The 24364-nt window shown below is 41.7% G+C and overlaps 1 long non-coding RNA gene and 1 pseudogene across 1 annotated transcript in view; both read right to left on the bottom strand.

Moving 5' to 3' along the window:
- Positions 1–9568, bottom strand: part of LOC112918571 (uncharacterized) — a 43393-nt gene extending 33825 nt beyond the window's left edge. The window contains exon 1 of the long non-coding RNA XR_003234715.2: positions 4097–9568. This is a non-coding gene — a long non-coding RNA (uncharacterized lncRNA). The remainder of the gene's footprint in view (positions 1–4096) is intronic.
- Positions 9569–22233: 12665 nt separating this feature from the next.
- Positions 22234–23773, bottom strand: LOC112918545 (heterogeneous nuclear ribonucleoprotein C pseudogene; annotated as a pseudogene).
- Between the last annotated feature and the right edge of the window lie 591 nt (positions 23774–24364).

Raw genomic sequence — 24364 nt, forward strand, 5'->3', positions numbered from 1 at the left:
TGCCTGTGTGTCTGGCTCTTTCTGTGTCTCTCATGAATAAATAAATAAAAATCTTTAAAAAAATAATAGTTTCATTTGTTGATAATAGTGAGATCTACCTCCTTCTGTGTTTGAGGACAAAGAATCTTCTGACAAGTGGGTAGGAAGAAGGCTTCCCAATCTAGATGGAGCCAGTCAGATCCAGAATGTCTGTCCTGTTTGCTGCAAAGCCAAAAAGGAGGATATTTTAAAAAACTAAAAAATAAAAAAAGGAAGAAAGTGGGACTTGCTAAAGACCGCCTGAAGTCTGACTATGCTTCTCCCTGGCTAGGCAGTGGGACAGTATTATTAAGCTATTCCCTTCATGTCTGCATATCTTAAGAGTGACTTTTGACTCAGAAACTTTGGTTAGAATGTACTTTGTAAGCAGATCTGGGTTTTTGAAATCCTGGTGGAGTCTGGTCTCTGTCCTTCCTGTGTTTATCCTTAAATCTTCATGGCCTTCCCTTCTCTTGTTATTTGATGTTGTGGATTCAGGTCAATGGCTCATTATGGAATTATTTTAAACTTTGCCACTCAGCCATAAAAAAAGAATGAAATCTTGCCATTTGTGCCATGGATGGACCTAGAGGGTATCACGCTGAGTGAAATAAATCACACAGAGAAAGACAAATACTGTATGATTTCACTTATGTGGGGAATCTAAAAAACAAAACAAATGAACAAACAAAACCAAACCCATAGATACAGAGAACAGAATGGTGGGGAGCATGGGTAAAACCAGTGAAGGAGGTCAAGAGGTACAAACTTCCTGTTACAAAAGAAATACTTCATGGGGGTGTAGTGCGCAGTATGGTGACTGTAGTCAATAATATTGTATTACATATTTGAAGGTTGCTATGAGAGAGAATTTTAGAAATTCTCATCCCAAGTAAAAACAATTTTTTGGACCTTTGTATGGGGACAGACGTTAACTAGACTAATAGTACTGATCATTTCAGTGTATACAAATATTAAATCATTATATGGTATGCCTGAAACTAACATAATGTTACATGTCAATTATACCTCAATTAAAATAATTTAAAAAATAAACTTTCCAGTAATTTCAGAATAGAAATAGGACCTTCAAAGTGAGCTTGCTTGTGTGAAGAGTGGCACATTCTCTACCCCAGCTTATGGATATTCATGATTTTGTTTTACAAACTGGATTCATTCATTCTGGAGTCTCATGCCAATCTGCTGGCCCCCTCAGGAAAAGGACAGGGACTTTATGTCACCCACACCTACATTTTCACCAAAGGTTTGGCTGGATGAAACTGTAGGAAAAGACCTAATAAAGCACGTGAGTATTTAACCTAATTCAAAGAGATGATTAACTAAAATGTGAAGAGAAAAACAATAACAGGAACCAACAATGGTATGAACACAGATGAATCATCTCTCAACCCTTGCTAATTGACGTCAGACTGGCTGCAAATGGTGTTTTACAAGTTAAGGACAAGGTGACCTCCAGGGTCATATGCTCTTGTTTCTTTAGATTATTTGCCTTTGCCAGGTACATCTCAACAGGTATACAAATGCATGGCAAGGGAGCTTTTAGCAAGTTAGAGTCCAATTTTGGAATTGCTGCCCAAAGAGATTTAGATTATCTGAATTTATCCTATGGGGAAAAGAAAATTTTCACAGTTTTGAAATCTCAAAGCAAAAAATTTATATTTATCCTCTATCTGACCACCTTTATAAACTTTTTAAAAAATCCTTTCTAGGGCAGCCTGGGTGGCTCAGCGGTTTAGCACCACCTTCAGACCAGGGCCTGATCCTGGAGACCAGGGATTGAGTCCCACATCGGGCTCCCTGCATGGAGCCTGTTTCTCCCTCTGCCTATCTCTCTCTCTCTCTCTCTCTCTCTCTCTCATAAATAAATAAAATCTTTAAAAAATCCTTTCTACTCTGCTTCTATCACTATCCTTCTTCCCTGCTTTTTTCCGCCCTTTGTGACACCTATTATTACCTGACAAATAGATTTGTCTATTGTCTGTCCCTCTCTCCACTAGAATGCAAGCTTTTTGAAAGCAGGGCTTTTTTAAAATTCACCACTGTACCTTCAACATATGCGTCACTGCTCAGCTCCCAGAAGGTATCAATAAATGAATGGATCTGATCAAACACCTATCTAAGATGATTCACTAAATGTTCATTTTATGCATTAGTAAGAAAAGGGGTGACTTTAGTCTAAAAAGAAAGAGGAAGATTAATTTACCACCCATAATAGGCCTTCAATAAATGTTAATCAACAATATCATCATTTTTATTCTTACTTAAATTAACTGTCCATGATTTTAGATGACATATGACCCCAGAGACAATATCCTGGAGCCTCCCCATGGCCATGGGACAAAATCTTCACTTTGACTCTCTCCCACCAAGACATTCATTCTGTTTAGACAGGAAAGGAAAAACCTGTTGAAAGGGTAGTGAAGGCAATCATAAGAAGACAGAAGCTTTATTAACAGCAAGATTCCTGATCATGAAGCAGCAAAAAGGTGGGGACTGATTAATCCATTTGTTTCAGAGAATATTTTGAGATTTTAGTATCTTTCAGTAAAACACATTATGTATTTATCTGATTTGAGACAGTTCATTAGGTGTTCCTTTAAGAAAAAAATGCAGGTTCCAACAAATATTTGAAAGTTTCTCAGTGTTCAGCTAATTATTGATGGTTATTACAAAATTCTTTGGTTTAGCTAAGTTCTTATATTTAAAAAGACAAATGGAATGATTATCCACAAAATATTTCTTTAGGGAAATGCAATTTTATTATATGGTGGCAGCTGGTCCAGTTTTCAAGTTAAGTCTAATTGTATCCGATCACTTAAGTGCCTGATCCCAGAAGACCTCAGGTGCATAATAACGGCCCTAGACCTCATGGGACAGTGCTGTGCAAGAAGGGTCCTGAGAAAGTGGGGACAGGAGTGTGGGGGTCATACTGGATGCAGAGAGGCACATAGAGGACTTTTGCCCTGATGGCCCTTGCAGCACATGATGCTAACCTGAAGCTTCAACTGCTTGGGGAGAGGGAAGAGGGCACTTGTGGGTTTTTTTCTCTCTCTCCATTCATATAGAAGTGACAAGCAACCCCCAGGGAAAATACGGAAGATTTGTAAATATTTCAGTCTGGACTCTCAAGATGCCTTGGGTAGGGAGAGTCCTGTGCTTGGTTTTTTAGTGGGTGTGACTCAAGAAACTTGAATTATGTAAGTGGGTAAGAACACTGTAAAATTTGGGGCTCAACTCATCAACCTCTTGGACTTTGTTTTGATTTGGGTAAGAAAGGAGATGTCAGAAATGCTTCAAAAATGTAACTTCTACTGACATGGAAAAGAAAAAAAAGGTCTTTCTCTTAATCATGAAGACTCTAATGATGAGTGAAATACTACAGGGGGTGCTTTTCTCATTTTTTAGCGAATACTGAACATAATGTGTATAATTCAGAGAACATGAGTCAGTACCACCACAGTAAGTACCACACTACCTTCCTCCTTCAGGTAGGAAGGCTTTCTGAACTTCCATGGCTCTCCAAAATGAGTGAAGGACAAAGTGGTTCTAATAGTCCATGATGATAGTTCTAATTTTCTGATAAGCAGTCATTTAGTATAATGATTTTTTTTTTATTTAAGCAAATGACTTGCTAGAGACCACCCTGCCAATATACAACCCAGAGTTTGTTCAGCAAGAGGTTTGGCATTTTTCAGGAGGCTGCCAGACTTTGGAGGGTAATTACAGTTTCTCTAGAGGAGAAAAGATGGGTTCATCAAAGAAGAGAAAAAAAATGATATATGTTATTATTTAGAACTATCTGAAAGGAGTCAATATGCTCAGGGTTTGCCCAGATGAAACAGAAGTTTCTATGAGCTTCTGAGGTTTTTTGACTTGCCTGGTTTGAGATGAGATAGACCATGTGCCATATGTTTCCATAAGGAAAATGCATTGTTATTGTTCCTCATATGGACATAGAAAACAATTATGTAATATCAAAGCTTAAATTTTGCTTGACAATGATAATTTAAAGTCAACCCCAGAATTTCAATAATAACAGTATTTTGGTAACACTTACCAAACACTTAGAGGAGATAAAGTCTAATTGCCAGTTTCCTCAAACAAAATGAAAATCCTCATAGAAACTCATTCTTCACTTGCATCAAAATGTTCATCATAGCATTGTTTTCTAATTAAGAAAATCCTGGAAACACCTACATAAACAACAAAATGGAAATTGAGAATTATTGTTCTGCCAGTTATTGTTGCATAGAAAACCATCCCAATACTCTTTGGCTTACAACAATATGCATTTGCTTTTGCATATAGGCTACAGAGGGTTTCTTCTGGTCTCAGTTGGACTCCTCTATGAAACTGGTCAGCTGACAGGTCAATTGGAAGCCTATTGGTCTAGGAAGGACTTAGCTATGACCAGTGGGATGACTACTACCTCTCTCCACGTGGTTTCCCAGTCTCTAATAAACAGCCTTGGGATTTTTCTCATGATGATGATCTACAGTCAGGTTCCAAGAAGGCAAGTAGAATCATAAAAATCTTCTTGAGGCACAAGTTTGGAATCTGTACACCATCGCTTCTGCTACATTCTGTTGGCCAGAGCAAGTCATAAAACCAAATGGTATTCCAGGGGTAGGAAAATAAACTTTACATCCCATCCCCATCCCCAATGGGAGTAGCTACAAAATCACATTGCAAAGGATGTAGAAACAGGGAGAGGTGAAGAATTAGAAGAGGTTCTGCAATCTACCACAAAAGAATACTCATTTGATGGATTATTATCCAGTCATTAGAAAGGAAGCCTATGGTGCTAGTTTAGAGTGTTAACAAAAGAAAAAACTGCGTGTTAATTTTTGTTATAACCACATAAATGTACATAAAAATGTTAGAGATATACAGATATGATAGTTGCATAATTACAAGATGACAGAATTTGTGTTTTTAACTATTTTTCTAAAAATATCCTGACAGCTTTCATGGATAACCCAAACCTCCTATCACATCTGCATTCAGCATAAGCCACATTTCATTCCTTCAATAGGATTTGGCTGAAATACCCAGTGAATGAACAAAAGAATTACGGAGAGAAAAAGCAAATGATCTATTTTTTTTTTTTTTTTTTGCCTTTTTAGACAAAATGATTCAACCCAATAATTCCATGCCAGACAATTCAGCTGACAGAGAGGGAATTTAATGTGACATAGTATGCTTGCTATTTCTAGGGAAATGGAGTTAGAGCTTTTTAGAGTACAAAGCAGAAAGCCTTTGCCTGTTAAAGTTTTGTACAGGAGTGAAACCTTTCATTGTATAACTAAGTCAATGGAGATTATCTCTTCAGCCAGAATTTCCTTTTGTCTGCATGTGTAGTGTGGGGCATCTGTCCTTGCATTTGGTTCAGTAGCTGGGTTCTCAAATGAATGACTCAGTTCAAGGTAGTGCTTAATGTTATATTGAAGTTACTATGTAGATATTGATTTCATGGCCTTTGACTGTTTCTGAGGTCAGTCATTGACCGGCGCATTGAACTCAATCTCATGGGTTGACGTTAGCAATTGGTGGTATTGTCCTCACTAGTTTTGATTTAGTGATGCTGTAGTTCTAATATAAACCTTCTCAAGAGTACAATTTCTACAGGATTGCTTTCAACAGGACTCAACTATGACCTGACTAACACATAAATTGTGGAGTATCATGTGAAGTCAGATGCAGGTTTACACTAGTGATGAACCCTTCCATGTGGCACAAAGTCACAATTCTTGTGAGATAGCAAAGGAAATCAGAATGGCAGAGATCCAGGGCTGGAAGGCAATTTGGCATCCAAGCAAAATCAGATCCAGAGGCAGCATGCTATTTACATGTGTTCCAGTCCTAAAATTAGTGGTAGTGAGGTTGTTCCAGACCTCCTCTCCACTTTTCTATTGCCTCTGAAGATTTTTTGTCCTCCTGTAGACAGCAGATGGCTAGGAGCACCAGTCCTCCCAAGAGAATGCAAAGAGATGAGAGGAAGATCAGTCCAGTGAGAGGGGGCCATGTCACTCCCTAGCTCACTCTGTCCCAGGCTTCCTTTCAAAACAAGCAGTTCAGGGGGATTTGTGAAAGCCATCACTTTGTCCAGACGCACACCCTCTTACACCTTTCCCAGATTGTTGGTTTAACCCTTAGGCCCCTCCTAGAACCTCTATATCCCCAAGCCCTTTCCTCTGTTCCTAGCAAAACATACAGAGCCTTTTGCACAGTGATGTATAACATATTTAAATCTCCAAGTGCAGATCCTGTTTGAGGGATTTGCATGTTTACAAGGATTGAACCTTAAAGAACTGAAACTCTTAAAGGTCTGAACCCATGGGAGGGGCACAGATTCAACTGACTATGAGGGCCTGGTCAGCAACCTGGAGAGAAAAAAGTCACAGGGCAGGAGTGCAGCTCTCCCATGAGGCTCCTCTGCACCAAGGGTCTCAGTGTGACTGGTTAATTTGATGGTCCTGGGCCAGTTCAGAGAGGCTCCAGGGTACACCGCTCAATTTGCTACTGAGACACTCCAGAGTGAAGAGTCAGGGTGTCACCCTTTTTACTTCCTGGCCAGACTCTTCACCCTCTGGTGTAAGAACCAGATCATCCTTCTAGAGGAAATTCTGGTCATATTTTCCTCTTTGTTATTTTTTTCCAAAATAAGCTGGAAATCTGGGTTTTATATGAAATCTTCTGATTTTTAAATGCTGGGAACTAATTCCAATTGTGGAAATCCTTTCCAGAGGGACAAGTAATATCATCTAAGAGTTGAATCTGGCCCTCAGGGTGCCCTGTCATGACCTCTGTTGGGGATGGATGTTTGGGAAAGGGTAGAATGAGGTGGGACTGCACAGATATTCCTCAAATCATAAAGCGGGGAAAGGGTTGTTGGGGATGTGAAGGAGGCTTATTAGCATCTCACAGGATAGAGTGAATTCAGGAAATATAGGATTTTTATTTTGTATTTCTCAAAGGGAGGTATGAGTTTTAAAGGCTGTAAAACCATACCTTAGTGAATGGCCACCCACATGGGGCCCCCCATGGGGGACCATGTGTGCCATGAACAGACAGGTCAAACAGCATGAAGCCAAAAGCCACAGATGTGGGGTCACTGCACTGCCAGCTGCCCTGTCTGTGCCCACCCTCTGACCATAGTGGCCTGCGTGTGGAGCAGGGAATGTTTTAACAGGGATGGCTAGCAATATAGAATCATGGAATCTCGGTGGTTTAAAGCACTGAGCACTTAACAGTTATCTATTCAACCCTGTCACTTTACACAAATTAACTGAGCCCAGAGGAGGGACTTCTTGCTCTCAACACAGCTGCATTATGGAGGAACTGAAACTACTACACACACACACCCCACCCCCTCCCCAGTGCAGAGTTTATCTTGAGTATCCTTCCAATCCCTCACCTCCACCCTCACTCCAAGAGGAGCTGTTATAAAGGTACCTGTGAAATGAAATATCAGATGCAACTTCATTTTGGTATCTTTGGAAGACTTTCAAATCAAAAAGTTCATGAGCCAGAAAAAAAATTTCTTTCTCAAATCAAGAACCCCTGATTAGGGCTCAGAAAAGAGAGACACCAAATCATTTTATGTTTTGCTTAATTACGAATGAAGAGCTTAGTAAGTGTGCATGCCTGACTACCAAGTCTCCTATACACACTGCATTTAATCTTCATTATTATCTTCATTTTACATTTGGGAAAACTGAGGCTTTAAGAAGCTAAGAAGGCTCCCAGTTAGGAAATGACAGAGCCAGGATTTAAACCCCTGTAGTCCAACCCAGAGTCCTAGCATAATAAACTTGGTCCCCATAGCTTCACCCCTCACTCAACTCCCAAGATACATTAGCATTCAAAGGCCCAGTTCCCAGAAAACCTCCCACTGTCCTGGCATCTAGGGAGCTGCCCCAGTCTCTTATGCTAAACACTACTCTGAGCCCACTTCAGCACACTTTTTTTTTTTTCAGGCTCCAAAAATGTGGTCTTCCCTCATTATGCCAATTAGGAGGAACAGATGGTCTTCTACTCAATAGTTAACCATTCAACATTTAGGGAAGAAATTCCTGGAAGGTTTATTTCAAATATGAAAAGTGTCAACCCGAAGGAAAATTTTTCAAATAATTCTCTGGAGGGGAAGAGTTCTAGAGAAAGGCTTTCAGCAACTTAACCCAAATGTCATGGAATGTGTACACTATAATGGCAGAATGTCTTGATCCCAGAAGAATACACATAAACAGAGGAGGTAATTGGATTCATTATTTTGACACCTGAAAGGATGACAAGAAACCTTTAACCCACTGATAATCAGCAGAGTGTGCTGTCATTGTGTACCGTTCAACCAGACTATGGGATATCACATTAGCAAGCTGGCTGGCCTATTAGAGGCATGTAATTCTTTCATATACTTAGCGCGGAAGTGGAGAGGATTCAAAACAGCTTCCTTCTCTCTGACATGCATCCAAATTTTTAATAGCAGCTAAGTACCTTACTAAGCAACTGAATAAAATAATGTATTCAAGCCCCAGAAAACCTTTTCAGACCTTTTTATCTCTACATTTTACTGATGGAAAATGGATTGTAATTCAAATTTATATATTGGGCACACTCCAGGCAATAGATTTTTTTTTCCCTCATAGAACTCAAGCATTCCAAACTATTGGAGGAGTTAAGCAATTTTGATCATTTTGAAACTAGCTGTCAGATTTAATCTGTGCTAAAGAGGCAGAGGGCAAATGTATTCTGAAGCTTGTTATATAATTTACAGATTATTTTTGCAATTTATATTCCATCAAATAGGGTATATTAGGTTCTCAGAAAGCACGTAATGATCAATTAATTTCGGTAGAGCAATCCTTGTGGCACTTAAGGGACAGAAATGATTAGACCCTTTTCTAGCTGAGTCCCAAGGTCAAGTCATCAAATATGACTGATTATATTTTCTAATGGTTTCTCTATGCCCATTAAAGAGCACTCAACTATTCATACTCTCCTCTGATCATGACATTCAAAATTTGCTCAGATGGCTCCTGACAAGCAAAAATGTATTCTCTAATCTTTAACCACATAAACAATAGCTAACCACTTGTAATTGAGTTTAAATTGATTTCAGGTGGCTTCAGAGAAAAGCAATTTCTACAACAGATTAACCTCTTAATTAAAGTATATTAAGAATACTGTCAGGTGTAGGAATTCTGCTCCAGCAGAAAATTATACCTCATTGACATTCATTTACGAAAGAATTGCTGCTCTGTTCCCAGGTAACAGGTTACTTATTTGTGGTTCTTGCTTCACTAGGTCATCTCAAGACTGGTTCACTCTGTGGAATATCGGCCTTTCTGATGGGACAGGGTGAGGGGAAGGAAAGTGGGTGATGTGAAAACACATGTTGTTTATGGCACGAGGCTGTCCTTGTACTTAGGTCTTCAGAAAGTTACTTTGCTCAAGGAATGGGACCCTTCTGTTAAAACCATAGACTCCCTTAATCTGAGAAAAGAGGGAAATGTGTCAACCTCCTCATCAACAGTGACTCAACAGGTCTCTACAAGGTGTTGATCTCCAGTGCATTTAAGGTAGATACCATCCTGTCCTCTAAGTCCTTGCTACTCAAAAGTGGTCCACAGATGAACATCACATGGTGGATGGTGAGAAATAGAGTCTTAGGCCCCTCCAGCCCACCTGCCCCCTCCCCATACCCCAGACCAAATGAATTAGAATCACCAATTTAACAGGATCCCCACAGAATTCATTTGCACTATTCAAATTTAAGGCGCACTGCTCTAAGAGACTCTTCTGTCTGAATTCTCATTATGTCAGAAACAATGCCAGAAACATTTGGTCAATTTGGTAAAGGCAAAATGGGTCAATAAGCATTATGTAGACCAAAAAATATCATCTCCCCCTTTTTTTAAAAAAAAAGATTTTATTTATTTATTCATGATAGACATAGAGAGAGAGAGAGAGAGAGAGAGAGAGAGAGAGAGAGGCAGAGACACAGGCAGAGGGAGAAGCAGGCTCCCTGCGGGGAGCCTGATATGGGATTCAATCCCGGGACTCCAGGATCACGCCCTGAGCCAAAGGCAGACGCTCAACCACTGAGCCATCCGGGCGTCCCTCCTCTCCCCTTTTTCAAGACCCTGCTACCTTCTCTTCTTTGTGTCCTGGTTGTGAAAACCCCAAGTAAATACACTTCCACTCACCCAGTTCTGCCCCAGGACATGGGACATACGGAGTTCCTGATTTAAGCTGCAGTTGGTTCTAGAATCAAGCTTTATCCCCATGCTGGCTCCACCACCTGTGATAGAACCTCACCCTGGTAGTTTGCTCTCTTGGCACTTCAACCTTTGGCTCATATTCCTGACTTGGTTCTGTCATCCTCAGCTGGCGATTTTTTTGCTGCCTTCAGAACTTGCATTTTTTTATATTGTCCACCTGGTCCTGAGATACGTACTTCCTATTGTTACCTGTCTAAATTTAGGGTTGTGGTGTGGACTCCTACCCCATAGGTGGCAGCCTCCAGCCCTCCTTAATGTGCCTTGTGGTTATTAAAAGGAAGTCACACCAAAATGCAGCTGTGCTTAGCACCCAGGTGTTGTTAAGAAAAATGGGTTTAGAACAGCAAATCTCAGGCTTGACTACACATTATAATACTCTGAGGAGATTCAAATTTTCCAATGCCAAAGGTCCCATCCCAGATCAGCTTAAGTGAAAATCTTGTCCTGACCATGAATTACAAAAAGCTCCCAGGTGATTCTATCACACAGCCGGAGTTAGGAAACAACAGTTTAGAGAATTTTCCCTGACCCAACCATGCCCAACACACTTCATCCTCTATGCTTGAGTAATAACTTGCTTCATACATTCTACTTAATCTTTCTCCCCACCACCAGAGCATTGAGAAAATTGTGAATGAAGAGTGAAGAGCTTCCATGTCTCAATGGAGGGGGTATAGGAAGGAAGGAGAAGGGGGAGAAGAACCTCCATGAATTATCAGTCGTATTGCTAAAACTGTGCAAGGGATGGAAAGTAAATGGGCTACCCAACTTTTTCCAGTTTAAGTGGCACAAGCAGCTGCATTCTGCCACACACAAATCACAGAAAGTGAAAAGATGTCATTGGGTAACCACAACCACTCACAAGCTTTGAAGAAAGGCAGATGAAGAGTGAGGGAAGAGAGTCAACATGATACAGAAAATGTTTGCACATGTGCAAATATTCCAGAAAATAAAAATGCCCCTAAACTGCCCGTGTCCCTAAGTGATAGTCCTAACCTGTCCTGAGCATCCCTAAGTTGTGGAGGTAAAGGAGAGAGGGCACCAGGCTCTCAAGCAAAGGATCTATCCCCACCCAAGATTGAAAAGAGATGGAGAAAGCAGTAACAGCATCACCCACACCAGGGCTCTTAGTCTGGTGTCACCTCTGGGTGGGTCTGGGCCTGTGCCAGAGCCAAGTTAAAACACCTGCCATGGTGAGGAGGCTGCCAGGACAGTCCGACCTACTTCCTCTGCTTATCATTTCTTTCATAGGCCAAGAATTCAGAGTGACTGCCCCAGTGTGCTCAGGTCTTTAAGTGTCACCTTCAGAACAGCCCATGAGCTGCACCTGGGAACTTGTTAGACATGCAAATGCTCCGGGCAAGGCCCACTCCACACCCTCTCCCCCAAACTTACTGAATCAGAAACTTGAGACTGGGGCCCAGTGAGCTGCGTGTTACAAAACACTTTAGGTGATCCTGATGTACACTCCCATTGGAGCACCAACACTTGGTTTGCATGTACTTAGAGCTGCTTCCGTGTCTCTTCAGTAATCTTTTTCACCTGATTTGGGAGGAGAGGTGATGCTGAGAAGGCCAGTTCTCCCTTTGGATTGCTTGCACTCTGCACCTGCTGGGGTTACCATTCAGGGCTTTGGTAGTGCCCTTTCTGAACCTCTGAGCCTCTGTGTCCCAGGCTCTGTGGTTCCTGATCCCTGCAGTTTGGCTCCCTGGACATAGTCTTTGTCTGTTGAACCTGAGGGAACTGGCTTCTCCTTCTAGGCTCTAGACCCTGCTCCTCTGCCTATCCTCCCCTCTCTGCTTCCTTCTCTCATGCTGGTTGAGGCCCATCCTCACCCTCTAGACGGCAGAGACCCTGGGTGATCTTGGCTCTGTTTGCCCCCTCCTGGCCTGCTACATTTAATTAGTAACCAATAGGGGGCTATCAAATACGTTTGAATGAAAGAATTAAGCCCTTTTTAATATCTGAAACTAAAAGTCTGAACCTCTTACTAGTTTGCATTTGCCTCTCATGTCTTAGGAACATCAAGAATAGATTTGGGATATTTGAGAGTTAATGGGATTCTCTTCAGAGCCCTCTGCTGCAAGCTCTAACCTCTGAAGGTCAGTACTTTGCCTGGAGGGCAAGCACCCATCTGCTAGCCTGAGTTTGCCCTGAGGTTAGGGAGGCAAAGGGCTGATGCCCCTGAGCTGGGACAACCTCAGTGTGTGATTGGGAGTTTGAGAGGCCTACTCACGTGTCTCAGCCTCTCAATGCAAGTCCTGTGTCTGGCCGCTTAGATAGCAATGTTGAAACCTGAATATTGCCACAGCCTCCTCCACCACTGCACGCCCACTTCACCTTCATCATGTCTCTGCCTGTGCTTCTTGCCCTGTGTGGACCTCTGAATTCCAATCTTGTTCAGCCCATGGAGAGGCCAGACTATAGCCATGCCTTCCAGTTCAGCTGGATAACTTAGACTCTGATCACAGCTCTGCCTTTGAAGCTCACAATAAACCCCAATCCCATGTCTCACATCACAACCTGGTCCTCCAGCCCTTAATTCTCTCTAGATGATCCATCCCAAGCCCAGCCTGCCCTCTAGTCCAAACTCTTCCTGCTCATTGCTTTTTTATTACTATTATTTTTAATTTAAAAAAATATTTTATTTATTTGAGAGAGAGAGAGAGCACAAGCTGGGTAAGGGGCATAGGGAGAAGCAGATTCCCTGCTGAGCAGGGAGCTTGATGTGGGACTCAGTCCTGGGATTCTAGGATCATGACCTGAGCCACTTAACAACAGAGCCACCCAGGCACCCCTTCCCAGTCATTTCTGACCCATGGTTTCGGTGACCTGGCAGCCACTCTTTCCAACTCAGCAGATGGTCATGTCTGGAAAGGTCAAGCCTCCTGGGCTTTAAATCTAAAGCATGGTTGAGGCTTAATAATGTTAGTGAGAAAAGAAGGTCTGAAGAATGGAATAGATGGATAAATTGCATTTGGAGAAAGGGGAGAACAAGCATGATCAGGTTGGCCTCAGTTTTCAAATTTTAAGCTAAAAAGCATATCTTCCCTGCATGTCAGCTGACTCTGAATCCCTCAAGTATTTCTATACCTCCTCACAAGTGGTCCAAATTCTCAGCTGTTATAATATGGCCCTATACTTTCCTGAGCAAATGGCAGTGAAGAGGATGACAATGAAATGATTAAATAAAAATAAATAGGAAAAAGAAATGACAGATTAAAATATAGTTTTTAATGAGCACTGACTGCATGCTAAGCACTCTGTGAAATACTCAGCACACAGTAGCATACTCAACCCTTGCAACAATATTATATGATGGTGATACTACCCCAAATTTATAGGTAACAGAACTGTGATGGTGCTCCTAACCACCTTGTTAAGCTCCTTCTCTGACAGGAACTAGATTCTGTACCCTTAGGCATAGTTCACTCCTTCATTTTGGCCTCAAGAAGTGGTAGCTTGGTTGGCCAGTCCCCATCATTGCCATATGTGATGGTTTTACCAACAACACTCTCTTTGATGTAGCATCAATATAATCCCTTGAAACATTGAAAAATTAAGTTGACTAACTAGGCCAAGCAATTCAACTTACATGTCCTGGAAAGAGGACTGAACTTGGGTCTTGGCCCTGGCCAATATGACCTTGAACACAACAGACATCTCTCAGTATACTACTGTCTAGCATTCTATGACCCTATAGTGCTGTTCAAAAAATCAAATGAGCTATTGACATAGGGGCACCCTACAAAGTGGAAGGTACCACCAAAAATAAAAATTGTTATTATGTCAAAAAGTGGTTCAAGTCTTTTTTTCTGCTGAATTCACCACCCAAGAATCAGGGAGGGAGACAAGATCTTTTATGGTTGGGTTCATTCCAATAACAATACTTTCCACAAACATCCATTAAGGTCTTAACATGAGCCAGACACTTTTATAGGTATTTTCTTTTCTCAGAGACAAAAGATAAGACATTTATAACCAAGTTATTTCTGCATCTTCTCATATTTTGGCAGGTCTCACATCTGCTGCAGACCAAACACCTAGAGCTGGACCTGGATAGGTCAGTTAATAGGGATTTAGACACCACAGTTTGATTCCACAAGTACCCAATTGTCCGCATCTTGCTTCAGCATCTTGCCACACACACATCTGTGTGGCCTGTGGGGCAAGGTCAAATTGCTTTTTCATGGAAGCCATTTGTCACATGGATTCCCCACAAGAGAGGGTGAATGAATCACAAACAGCTCAAAATGTGTACCCTGCTGAGCATGAGTCAGGTTCAGTGTGGACTTATAGGCAGTCTCATTTCCAGCTTTCTACTTTTTTCCGTCTAGCTTCCCTTCCTGAGTTTGTTTTGCCTTTAGCTTTTTTGTGTTTAACTTTATATGTATTTTTTAAATACTTTTGTCTAAGTGCCATGGCTAAGAAAGAGACACTTCTTTCTTTGAGAAATGCATTCACTATAAACATGATAGAATGTGATATTTCTCAATTTCTTTGAACTAAACAGACATCTGAAACTTATTTTTAACAAACTTTTTAATTGAGATATAAATCCAATACCTTATAGCTCGCTCACTTAAAGTACACATCTTGATGGCTTTTAGTATGTTCAGTTGTTACACAACCATCGCTACAATCAACACTAGAATATTTGTATCACCCCAAAACCCCAAATCATTCCCCCTAAACCTCCTAGCCATAGGCAAACACTGAAATACTTCCTGTCCATATAGATTTGCCTATTCCAGATACTTCATATGTATAGAATCATGTAATATATGGCCTTTTGTGATTGGCTTCTTTCACTTTGTGTAATGTTTTCAAGAGTCCTCCATGTCATAATTCCTGGAAACTTTTGTATCTTTTCAGTTAGGAACTCAGACTTATATTCTTTATTCTCATGGAAATTTGAATTGTCTTTGCTTCACTTGCAAAAATAATAAGAAATGTCAATAAAAGTATCCTTTAGTGGGTGCTTATCCACATACTGTCTCACCCTCACCACAACTTATAAGGGAGTTATTATGGCCACTATTTTCCAAGGTAAGAAACCTAGAAAGGTCACAATGCTCAATAAGTAAGAGAGACAGTATTCTAATTCAGGTCTCTGAGTCTAAATTTGTTTGTCTCCTCTATTCTGCATAGTAGGTCTGTCTTGGAAGATGAGGTCATAATTATCAGCAGCAGCATCATAAATACCCTTATCATGTTCCTCAGAAGCTCAGCATTGGTCCATGGCCATGGCCTTGATGTGTGCCACAGAAGTAAGTAATGAAAAGGTGCTCTAACATGAAACACCCTCAGACATAACCTAGACAAGAAATGAAACAGGATGCATGGCACTCAGAGCTGTGGGACTCCAGGGACGCCTGGGTGGCTCAGCAGGAGCATCTGCCTTTGTCTCAGGGCATGATCTCAAGACCCCGGGATCAAGTCCCACATTGGGCTCCCAGTAGGGGCCCTCTGCCTCTCCCTCTGCCTATGTCTCTGCCTCTCTCTGTGTGTCTCTCATGAATAAATAAATAAAAATCTAAAAAAAAAAAAAAAAAAAAAAAAAAAGAACTGTGGGGGTCCAGAATCCAAAAGACCTGGCTCCAAATCCCAGATCTTGGGCAGCCCGGGTGGCTCAGCGGTTTAGTGCTGCCCTCAGCCCGGGGTGTGGTCCTGGAGACCCGGGATGGAGTCCCACATCAGGCTCCCTGCATGGAGCCTGCTTCTCCCTCTGCCTGTGTCTCTGTCTCTCTCTCTCTCTCTCTCTGTATCTCTCATGAATAAATAAATGAAATCTTTTTTAAAAAATCCCAGATCTTCCAACTTATAGCTGTGTGCACTTTGAGCACTTGCTTTCTCATCTTTTATTTTTCCACATGGGAGATGAGAAGGATGGTTCCTACGTTGTAGGGTTCTTAAGGGAATGAAACAAAAAAGATGAAGGCTTATCACAGTGCCTAGCACAGAGTAAGTGCTCAAGAATATTTGCTACTGTTAATGAATAGAGTCAATAAAATTGTAAAAGCCATGTATGGTGACAGATGGTAGCTACACTTGCCATGAGCACAGTAATGTACAGACATATCAAATCTCTATATTGCACACCTGAAACTAGTGTTACATTGTGTGTCCCCTGTACTCAAAAAAGAGTTTAAATGCAAGAAGGAATAAAGAAGAAGCAAGGCCTACAGTACTAGGCGAGAGAACCTGAACAAATGACCTCCACAGAGCCCTGAACTACAGGGAAGAGAGGAGTGAGTCAAGGGAGAGAGGCAGCCATGCTGTCATGGTTTTGCTGCAGCAAACTATCGATGGAGAGTCAGCCTTTAGAAAGTTCACTGAATCTTGCAAAAACATGACTACCGTAGTAGGAAAACTTGCCAAATTATGCAATTTGGAGCCAAATGCTCCTTTCCGCCTCCTCCCCGCCCCCAAGATGTTCAGCTTCTGGCTATGCCAAGAGTAGTTACTGGCAAGGAAATCATTAAAAAAAAATTTTTCTTTTTGGCATATGGCAAAAGGCAGGGAAATAGAAAAAGAACACAAGAGGAGTTTTCCCCTAATCTTTTATTAAAATGATTTTCTAGATTTGGCAAAATGGCATTAATCACAATGCATAATTCATAATGAAACTCATTTCAAAGCTTTTAATTGGGGGAATAACTTTTTGTAGAAGTTTTAAATAAAAAATCTATCCTACAGATAGAACAAAAATGTACAAGGATGCTTAGTGCAACATTTTTTAATACAAATCTTCTTGGATTTACAATGGAGTTACGTCCTCATCAAGCTCATCAAAAGTAGATGATGTCACAAATCAAAAATGTATTTATACACATAATCCGCCAAACCATCGTTTAGCCTAGCTGAATTTAAGCATGCTCAGAACACTTAAACTAGCCTTTTTTGGGCAAAATAATCTAACACAATGCCGATTTTATAATGAAGTGTTGAATATCACATGCAATTTATCGACTACTATACTGACGGTACAAAAGTAGAATGGTCCTATGGATACAGAGTGATTATCAGTGTATGAGTTGTTCACCCTTGTGGCCATTGCCCAGCTATCACAGGAGACGGTCACATTGCATATTGTCTGCCCAGGAAAATGTCAAAATGCAATATTCAAAGTATGGTTCCTACTGAATGGGTACCTCTTCCTCACCATCATAAAGTCAAAAAATCATTAAGTCGGAACCATTATAATTTGCGGACCTTCTATAATTATGAGAAACAACTAGATCACAAAACCAATTGGAGAATGGCTAAGCCAAATATGGTATCAATATCTGACAGAATAACCCAGAATTATTAAAATTAATGGAAATTCTTTGAGGGCAGAGATTTTGTCTTTTTTGTTCACCGCTATATTCTTACTACCTGGAAGAGTGTCTGGCACTTTGTAGAGTTCAAATATCTGTCATTTAAATGAATAAGTGAATGTTTGTGAAATGCCTTTGTAATCAATGCATATGTATTGTATGTATGTGTTTGTACATGCATATGTGTGTATACAGGTATAAGTTTATGTCTATGTTGTGTTTACATAATAGTTGTTGTAATTGTGACAACTGTCAAAAAAAGGCATAAAGATATTGATGCTTTAACACCAGAGGAGGCTGCTGGGAAAGAGTAGTCTTCCACCCTGCCTAGGACTCCTTTACCCCTGTCCTCTTGCCTTTTTTCTTATCTTTCACTTGGAATTAATTTTCCTTCACTTTTTCCCATGGTATTAGTTATTTGTTAGCTCTCCAGTATTTACAAAATGCAAAGAGTCAATTAATAAAGACACAAGGGTACTTCGGTATTTTAAGCTAGCAGTGATGGAGGGCAGTCAGTGTCTTAACCTCAGAATCTATTGTACTAAGACAATTTTGATTTGTATAGATAAGTATTATGTGTAACAATTCTTTAGGTAACTATATCATTTTATGGTCCAGTTCAACTGATATGCAAGAGAAACCTTCCCTCACAGTTTACATAACTTAAATGGATGCGGCAGCACAAATTTGTGAGTGAGCGCAATCTCTTTTGATGCAAAATGAATCTATGTCACTGTTGTTAGTTATATGCCTTTAATGCAAAAAAATTATTTCTTAAATAAAATTTGGAAGAAATCACTGTAGTTTATGCAAGCCAATATTGACTTTTGTTCTGAAAGTGCTTTGTTTTGGTGACCCGTTGATACCTTTTCCCTGTTTGTAATTGCACTAGTTCTTAGCCAGAGCTGACATCTCAAAAGTACCCAAGCCAATGTGCTATTTGAGTTACAAAATGAAAACAAATGAGAAGTTCAGCCTGACATACATTTCATGTTCCCTGCATGCACACATGTGCACACGCACACACACACACACACCTTCTCAAGAAAGACTATGATGCTACCAGGTTAAAGGGTTGGTAGCAATTTCTATCCTCTGGACTTGATAATGGACATTTAAGATGAAAACTGGCGGTCTCGGGCAGCCCGGGTGGCTCAGCGGTTTAGCGCTGCCTTCAGCCCAGGGTGTGATCCTGGAGACTCAGGATTGAGTCCCACGTCAGGCTCCCTGCATGGAGCCTGCTTCACCCTCTGCCTATGTCTCTGCCCCCTCTCTCTTTCTGTCTCTCATGAATAAATAAATAAAATCTAAAAAAAAAAAAAAAAGAATTTAGAAAACTGGCTGTCTCCCTGTAGCCTCCTGAACACTACAAAAGCATGGGGCACTTCTGTCTCTCAGTGTGGTTCTTACCCTCATTGAAGCCTCCATCCCTCCATCCTCACAGTATAGTCTTTGGATCTTCCAATGCAATCATTTTTTATTAATCCATCCTAACTAACATTGATCCCACATAACATGGATCAACATAGTGTGCTATTAGAATAAAATATGAAAACTTTGCCTTGTTCCCCAAGATTGGGCTCTTGTCTATTACCCTGTCTCATGGCATGCCCCACTGCTTCTTGCAAGCCTTCAAGCTTTTTTTTTTCCCACCACGTGGCAAATGCTCTTGCCATTCCTACTTTTTGGAATGTGCTTCCCTCAGCTGTTTTTGTCATTTAGTTTCTCTTTTTAAATGATAAAAAGAGGTCCCCTGAGAGGTCATCCCATTACCACTTCTCTACCTTCTGTCAGATTCTCTCTAACACATCAATCTTTTGTCTTTAAATACCTTGCCTATTGACTTATTTATTTGGGTATTATCAGTCTTCCTTTACTAAAACTTAAGCTTATGATACCAGAGACTTTGTCTTGCTTACTGCTCTATTTCCAGTGCTTAGCACATAGTAAGGCACTCAAGGAAGGAAGCCAGGAAGGAAGGAAGGAAGAAGGGAGGATGGACCCCCAATGTGGATATAGTATGGAGCACATAAGGAATGGGCTTAGCACTAATAATTTAGAGCACAGGGTATACAAAGTGGTAACTGAGAGAAAACCTCAGAGCCAACACATGGAGACTGAGGCAATTTTGGAAACAATAAATAATTAGTATCAAGATTTTTTTCAGAGAATGATGAAAAAAGTAGCTCCTCTAAACAAATAATGGATCAATTTAGAGGCAGCTGCACCACAGGAATTTTACAGCATGTGTTAGGTCTCCAGTCATTGAGCTTAAGTTTCAAAAAAAGGACTCAAATGTTTGAAGATCAGTAAAACCAGGAGGACACTGGGCTATGGGCCTATCTATGAGTCTCTGAGGACCAAGCTGAAGTCTTCACCAGAGAAAGATCAAGTAAAATCCAGAATTAAACCAGAGCTCTTTTGTTACAAAAGTCATTGCCTGGTGCTAAGGATCAGGGTGGGCTGAGTCTGTGGGCCGAGGTCAGAGTGAGAAGTAAGCTCCACTTAGGGAGGGGCTAGGAAATAGTCAGGGACAAAGCAGGGGAGCAGACATTTGTCACCATGATGATGTCCAAAAGTGCATTTGGGAGTAGAAAATACAACCTCCCAAGAACACACGGCATAATGGGCACCAGCCCTGCAACAAAGTATTCTTTAGATCCCACACATAGACATACCTTTCTGCTCTGACACCTTTGCATTTGCTGTTTCCTGTTCTTTAGAATACTTTCTGCCACTTCTTATTTGGCAAACTCTCACTCACCATTCAGAAGCCAATTCAAATGTCATCTCTATTGTGAGTTCACACAGCGATGCTTCCCATGGAAGCCCTAAATCTAGTTACACCCATGACATTCATGGCCTTGACAGTCCTGTAGTATGTGCTCTGGCCCACAACAATCATGGCACCTGTGCCTTACATAAGTCCTCATGAGCGAGAGTAGCCAGGAGGATCTTCCCAGGCCCTGTCTGGCCGAGTTCCCACACTGGGCTGACAGGTTGGCATAGTGAGAAGCCAGAGCAACTAGACCCACACTGTATTCATGCCTTAGTCTCTGACCTTCATGGTCAGAATGGACAATACTCACCGCCTGATGTGAGGTCCAGGCCAGGCCAGGCACCCAACATGTGACAATCTTTTCCATTCTGGGCTCACACAGGCCATCAGCTGGTCTGTAGGAGCTGGCAATGTTTGCTAAGTCTGCTGCTGCTCTTCCTACCTGCCTCTGGGGTTCATGGTTCACCATCACTTTGACTCCAAAACAATGTTCTCCACTTTTGATTGCTGGCCGCGACCATCTGCTGGTAGCTTCTCTCAGACAGCCTGTCATTCAGCCTACACTCGCCCTGGGAATAGAACACGACACAGTGCTAGGTTTTGTGGAGCTGGGCTGGACAGGAAAGCAGGATATGGGGTTCCAGCTCTGCCAACCCACATCTGGGACTATTAACAACAGGCCCAACCAATGGCCAGCAGAGAGATTCACTGCAACAAAGGGGCCTTGCAGAGGTGGGGGGGAGGAAGTAAGCCAGATGATGACAAGACTGAGGTACAAAACTTTCCAAGTTGAAATATTACATAAATATTATACATATTTTATTAAATAATAAAATATTAAAATAACATCAAAATACTACATTTTAAAAGTCCAGGTTCCTCTTTCTCTCTGAGTTTATACTTTAGGTAATATCTGAATATATGGTGTTCCCACAAAAAGCACACTTATATGATACACATATGTACTGTATTAGTGATGTTTTAAAGATTTTATTTATTGATCTTAGAGAGACAGTGCATGTAATCAGGGGAAGGAGCAGAGGGAGAGGGAGAGAATCTCCAGCAGACTTCACACTGAGGGCGCAGGGCTCAATCCTAGGACCCCACGATTAGGACCTAAGCCAAAACTAAGAGCAGGACACTCAACTGACTGAGCCACCCAGGTGCCCTAGTATTAGCAATATTTCAGATGTGATGGTTACAGCTAATGTGCACTCCTTACATTTTATAGTCTGGGAGGTCTGGTTCTAAATCCTGGTTCTGCAGCAACAATCATTCTACATGATCTCAGACACATCATTCCATCTCTCCACCTATGCTGCATCAGCTATAAAATGAGTTTGTAGACAGGGTTGTTAGGAGAATCAAATCAAAGTAATTGGCACCTATCTCACCTTTCATAGAAATCAAGCATACTGTCTCTCAAATGGATCCTAACACTGATTCCCAAGCAAGGGTGACGTTCATTCCACCAAGACCAAAGAATGTTATAAAGTAGAAACACATAAATTAATCCGCAGAAAACTTCCATCAAGGAGGAAAAGAGGGTGATCTGACATTAAGGGGAGCTCTTTCCACCCAGAAGGGAAGTAGGAGGAGACAGGAAGAGTCTCCTGGGGTTTTGTTTTTTTGTTTTTTTGTTTTTTTGTTTTTTTAAAAAACCACACATCCTTTTTATTGTTAAGTCATAAAAAGGTATCAAAATTAAAAGCAAAAATTACAGGGTAAGACTTAACGTAACTACTAGGAACATCAAAGGAAGTGAAAGTGGGACTAGGCACAGGGCAATATGAATTAATGAACATGAGAAGGATAAGGATGGGGAGAACAGTGAGCATGTGCTGAAGAAGATACTAGGCGAGAGGATCTGGTAAAAATTTTGATCTTAGACAAGCGCCTAGGTAAAGAAATAATGGGACAAGATTTCTAAACCCCACTATGTGCTTAAGAGTCATCCTCGCCATTGGCACTGTCTCTGTCATCCTCTCTTTCCTCAGCCTCTTTTTCATCATCCTTGATCAACTGCAGGTGGTCATCCCCCCGAGCTTCATTATCATCATCATCCAGTAAGTCCCCCTCCTCAGCAGAGTCATCGGCACCCCCTTCAGACTCCATCTTCACATAGTCTCATCTTTCTTCAGGGAGCGGCTGCTCTGCTCCTCTTCTGACTTAGCATTCTTCATCTCTCCTTGTTTGCTCTGTTCTTTCTCAATTTTTTCCAGACTTTCCAGTAGAGAATCCACTTTTTGTTTTATCTGGGTCAACTCCTTCTAAATGGTCTGAAGGTCATCTCCTTTCTACTTTCCAGACTTGGAAGAAGATCCTCGCTGTCCACTCTTAGAATTGACGCCACTTTTGCCCCTTCGTGAGGTGTTTCCTGATACACGCTGGCATTTTGAGGGAACCACAGCGCGAGCAGTTGGAGGAGGGGGAACGCGTGCTGGGCAACGGCTGGCTCCTGACGCCCGCCCGGCTCCTCTGCCCCGGCCGCCCACCACGGCCCCCTTCAGCAGCTGGTAGGAAGACGGCGCTGGCTGGAGGGCAGAGGCTTTGACGAATACATGAAGGGAGTAGGAGTGGGAATGGCTCTGTGAAAAGTGGGTGCAGTGGCCAAACCGGATTGTATCATCTCTTCTGACGGCAAAAACGTCTCCCTAAAAACTGAGAGCACTTTGAAAATAACACAGTTTTCATGTAATCTGGGAGAGAAGTTTGAAGAAACTACAGCTGATGGCAGAAAAACTCATACTGTCTCCAACTTCACAGACGGCGCGTTGGTTCAACATCAGGAATGGGATGGGAAGGAAAGCACAATAACAAGAAAATTGGAAGATGGGAAATTAGTGGTGGAATGCATCATGAACAATGTCACCTGTACTCAGGTCTATGAAAAAGTAGAGTAAAAATTCCATCATCATTTTGGACAGGAATTAGCTGTGAGGATGAACAAGCTCAGTTCAAAGAGCAATTCTCCACACTGCTTTTTTTTCATCACTGTGTTCAATTATCTTTATCACAAACATTTTACATGCAAATATTTCAAAGTGTTGATTTAATTAGGATCATCCCTTTGGTTAGTAAATAAAATAAATGTGTTTCTGCTAAGAAAAAAAGGGGGGGGGATTGGGCAGGAGTCAGCCCCAGGAGGGTCCCCACTTCCCCCAGGAGGGTCCCCACTTCTCTTTGCCCATTACCATTAAAGTGAATCTTGAGGGAAGCTGGGAGAGAAGATGAAATTCCTCGAAGCTCTCTATGTGTTTGAGAAACTACTAGCATACTGAGGTCAGGGTCCCTCCTCCTTGGGCAAAGCCTGAAAGCCTTTTGCAGAAAGCCTCATTGGGATCCAGCATATCTGGTATGTCCACAAGCAGGCAAAGAAGCCTGGACAGAGGGAAGCACAGGCGCAGCCTCTGGAGCCCCACTCGATGGAGGCACGCAGAAAGAAGGCGGTTGAAAGTTTACCAGCCCCCACGGATCTCAGCGATGCTACAAAAACCAAAAGATCAGAAAGAAGACTGTCAGGAAGAGGAGGCAACAGCTCCAAGGGCCTCCAGGCGGAGGCAGAGGCCCAGCCTATATGTGTCCCCAGGAGCCTGCAGAAGCCATGCACGCTGGTGGACGCCCAGTTCTGGCAAGGCCAGCAAGGACCCAGGGACACCCAGCAAGGACCCAGGGACATCCTTGAGGACTCCTTCCCCTGCCCCATAATGTGACCTGAGCTGCTCTGAGACTGTGGCACTGTTAGATGAAGGGAAAGAGGAGAGGAGCAGGAAGAAATCCCAAAGGACCAATATTTTCGCAAAATGAACCGTTAACATAAAAGAGGCTGTTTGAAATCAGAGAGCCAGAATTGCATTAAATCAGAAAATTAAAAACCATGCTTTCCCTCCCTTAGCCACCCTTCTGCTATCAAGTGAGAAATGAGACCATCAAAGAAAATA

Source organism: Vulpes vulpes, chromosome 9 (genome assembly GCF_048418805.1).
Source record: "Vulpes vulpes isolate BD-2025 chromosome 9, VulVul3, whole genome shotgun sequence".
In the NCBI taxonomy this organism is placed as follows: Eukaryota; Metazoa; Chordata; class Mammalia; order Carnivora; family Canidae; genus Vulpes; species Vulpes vulpes.